This window comes from Hemitrygon akajei, chromosome 17 (genome assembly GCF_048418815.1).
Source record: "Hemitrygon akajei chromosome 17, sHemAka1.3, whole genome shotgun sequence".
NCBI classification, from domain to species: Eukaryota; Metazoa; Chordata; class Chondrichthyes; order Myliobatiformes; family Dasyatidae; genus Hemitrygon; species Hemitrygon akajei.
Window position 1 is genome coordinate 55,690,938 of NC_133140.1, and position 4,342 is coordinate 55,695,279.

A 4,342-nucleotide genomic window follows, 5' to 3' on the forward strand; every position below is an offset into this window, starting at 1 on the left:
TTCAAAAAAGTGTGTATAGTAATCATCTCCTAAAGCCAGTTTTAGGAAGATTAGTTGTGGCCTAATTAACAGGCTGGTTTAAAAGGAAAGGTCAACAAAAGCTGACATGAAGGATGTGGGGTTGCAAAACAGGAGGCATTATGACAATTGTGTGGGTACCTGCTAAGCAGGGTGGGGTGGGAGGAGGTCTGAGCAAGAGATCAGAATTCTTGAAGCTAGTCAATTGTTTAAAGTGTACCCTAAGGTGTAGTGGTGTTTCACTTATCTGCAACATCTTGTTCAGCCGAATAGGAGTTAATTATGTGGATTGTGCTCAAAGACAGAAACATGGTTGAAGTTCTCCTACAATGCTCCAAAAAATATCTTGCACATGGAATACATCATATCACATAGACAGGACACAAAGTGTGGTCAGTGGCCCTTCCTCATGGGCTAAATCAGAAATAAGCACAAATAGTATTTACTCCAGTTTAAACTGATTATCATTTGTAGAGTGCTGAAGAAAGAAGCATTAAGCTGTCTAATTCCTAGTCAATAATGCTTTCATTACACTTCTGTATTCCAACTGGTCGCATGTGCCTTGTATATGTTATTCTTCGTCTAATTTATAAAACCTCCCTAATTGAACAAAATTGATCATCTCCAAGGAGCAATTATTCGGTGCGACAAGAATGAATGCCTGTGGCTAACTACTTTTCATAGTTTAAAAGTTCTTGTACCTTAAGAGTTTAAAGGTATAATTAAGCCCCACACTTTTTCTGGATGGTGAGCATTACTTAAATTAAACTGAATTTAACTGTAAGAAACTTTATTTTAATGTTCTTCTATTCATGTTCCCATTATAAAATTCATAGTATCACTTCTTCAGTGAAACATTCCTGTCAAACGTTTGCATGGTTGGTTAGCAACATCTTCTCCAAGCCAGACTTTTGAAACATACTGTGAATGCAGCTTTATTTGCCTGTAAAAAGTTATATATTGATGTTCCTTGTTCTGGGAAAGGGGATTAATTGGCAAGCCAGACAAAGAAAATGAAGTAGAATTTTCACGGCATGAACATATTTTAGAAAATATGCCCATAATTTCAGATAACTAAGATGAACATTTGGAAAATCAAGGCTAGGGCTGTAAACTTAACACCAGCTTAAAAATTTCTTCCCCCACCTATCCCCCTCACCTCCCTCCTGGGGTGATTAATGTGATTAATCATTCAAGGTGTCCTGCCAGCCCCCTTTATCTATTAACTCAATCACTGCACTGCCCTGTCCTGTAAACACTTTAAACCACTTTTTATAATGTTGTTTACATTGTAAATACATGCTGGTATGTATGTATTTATGCACACAATTTATTCCATATCCATACTTTAACCTCTAACTTATTTTATATAATTCTTTATGCTTTATAATTGTTGAGTGTTGTTGTTTTTGTTGCATGTCACGCCAACACACCACAGCAAGTTCCTAATACAGGTGTAAAGGTAATGGTAAATAAAGATGATGCTCCTTGATCCTTGATTTCTTGTCACGTATTCCAACCAGTTTCAGGGTGTGCTACAAATATGTTCCTTCTATTTTTGAATCTTTTATGCTGTAAATCATAGTTCAACATTTTAAAGAGCAGGTGTCATTTGTCTAAAACACAAAGCCCTCATATATCTAGTGTGGTTCAAAATGCTAACATGTTCTTCAAAAACCATTTGTTTTTAGGTATAGTCAGTGCATTTAGATCTTATGTATTACAATTGAAATAAGCTGTGATTCAAAAAAGGTAAGGAGCACTATTTCAAAAGACAATAACAGTGCCTCTTTTAACATTTATTAAATAAATAAGTAGAAGTAAAAGATTAGATTCATTTTTCTTTTTTTCCATTTAAACGTGCACTTTATTGTATTAGTCAGTGTAGGTCCCACAATCTGACATGAAGTTTTAAATGGTTTGTTCTGTGCCCAGGGATGTAAACCTCACTTGTGTTGTATAAAGGTAAAGCTTTTGCATACCAAAATCAAAGAGGACCGAAAATTTAAGGCGGAAGAGTACAAAACGGAACATTTTCTCGGTTACATAATTTACATATAAGCAATACTACACACAAGGTTAAGTATTTGCTCCCACTTTTGGGCAGCCTTCACAGAGACTTTATAACCTTAAGACAATGCAATCAATATTTGGAATGCCTAATGTACAATTCAGTCCTTGAAACTCATCGCAGAACTTCTGGGATGCTTGTTGCCAAAAATACCACCAACATTTTCACTGTGCAAACACGAGGAAATCTGCAGATGCTGGAAATTCAAACAACACGCACAAAATGCTGGTGGAACACAGCAGGCCAGGCAGCATCTATAAGGAGAAGCACTGTCGACGTTTTGGGCTGAGACCCTTCGTCAGGACTAACTGAAAGGAAAGATAGTAAGAGATTTGAAAGTAGTGGCTCTTACTATCTTTCCTTTCAGTTAGTCCTGACGAAGGGTCTCGGCCCGAAATGTCGACAGTGCTTCTCCCTATAGATGCTGCCTGGCCTGCTGTGTTCCACCAGCATTTTGTGTGTGTTGTTAACACTTTCACTGTTCCAGTTTTTATTTCTGAGACAAGCACTAAAGCCATGCCAATTCATCTCGCACAATCATTTGTGACAGTTACAATCCATTTAAAAGCATTTACAGTGGACAATGGAAGGTCCAGACTCTTCATACTCTTGTTTGCTAATCCACATCTGCTGAAAGGTAGACAGGGAAGCCAAGATAGAACCTCCAATCCAGACTGAGTATTTGCGCTCAGGTGGGGCAATGATCTTGATTTTCATGGTGCTTGAGGCTAGAGCAGTGATTTCCTTCTGCATTCTGTCTGCAATGCCAGGGTACATGGTGGTACCACCAGACAGGACAGTATTGGCATACAGGTCCTTCCTGATATCTATATCACATTTCATGATGGAGTTAGAAGTGGTCTCATGAATACCACGGGATTCCATACCCAAAAAAGATGGTTGAAAGAGTGCCTCAGGGCATCTGAATCGCTCATTGCCAATGGTGATCACCTGACCATCAGGCAACTCATAGCTCTCTCCAGAGAAGATGATGAAGCAGCAGTGGCCATCCCTTGTTCAACGTCCAGTGCAACACAGCAGAGTTTCTCCTTGATGTCACAGACAATTTCCCTCTCAGCTGTAGTGGTGAAAGAGTAGCCTCTTTCTGTCAGAGTCTTCATAAGGTAGTTTGTCAAATCACCACCAGCCAAATCCAGATGCAAAATAGCGTGGGGCAGGGCATAACCTTCATAGATGGGCACTGTGTGGGTTACACCATCACTAGGGACCATCACGATACCAGTGGTTCTACCAGAGGCATACAGAGACAGCACAGCCTGGATGGCAACATACATTGAAGGGGTATTGAAGGTCTCAAGCATGATCTGTGTCATCTTTTCTCTGTTGGCTTTGGGATTCAGGGGAGCTTCTGTAAGCAGGACTGGGTATTCTTCAGGTGCAACTCTCAATTCATTGTAGAAAGTATGATGCCAAATCTTCTCCATGTCATCCCAATTGGTTACAATGCCATGTTCAATGGGGTACTTCAAAGTCAGGATTCCTCTTTTGCTCTGGGCTTCATCACCAACATAGCTATCATCTGTCCCATTCCAACCATCACACCCTGATGTCTTGGGCAACCAACAATGGAAGGGAAGACAGCACGCAGGGCATCATCTCCAGCAAAACCAGCCTCGCACATACCAGAGCCATTATCAATGACCAGTGCTGCAATTTCATCATCCATGGCTGTTTATTACCATTGGTTTCCCTTCACAGGTGCAAACCTGGCTTGGCGATCAGCCGGTGAGTTCAAACAAGCCTCAGAGTGCCCAGATTCATTTTTCATTGATGACGTTAATCATTTCCAAAGCCTAAGAAGTAGAAACATAGAAAACCTACAGCACAATACAGGCCCTTCGGCCCACAAAGCTGTGCCGAACATGTCCTTACCTTAGAACTACCTTGGCTTACCCATAGCCCTCTATTTTTCTAAGCTCCACGTAGTCATCCGGGAGTCTCTTAAAAGACTGTATAGTTTCTGCCTCCACCGCCACCACCAATGGCCCATTCCACGCACTCACCACTCCCTGCGTAAAAAAACTTACCCCTGACGTCTCTTCTGTACCTACTTCCAAGCACCTTAAAAATGCGCCCTCTCATGCTAGCTGTTTCAGCCCTTGGAAAAAACCTGAGACTATCCACACGATCAATGCCTCTCATTATCTTGTACACCTCTTTCAGGTCACCTCTCATCCTCTGCCAAGTTCACTCAACCTACTCTCATAAGGCATGCTCCCCAATCCAGGCAAC

General features: G+C 40.9%; 1 pseudogene; it reads right to left on the reverse strand.

Moving 5' to 3' along the window:
• Window positions 1-2,563: 2,563 nt before the first annotated feature.
• Window positions 2,564-3,858, reverse strand: LOC140740716 (actin, cytoplasmic 2-like; annotated as a pseudogene).
• Window positions 3,859-4,342: the final 484 nt, after the last annotated feature.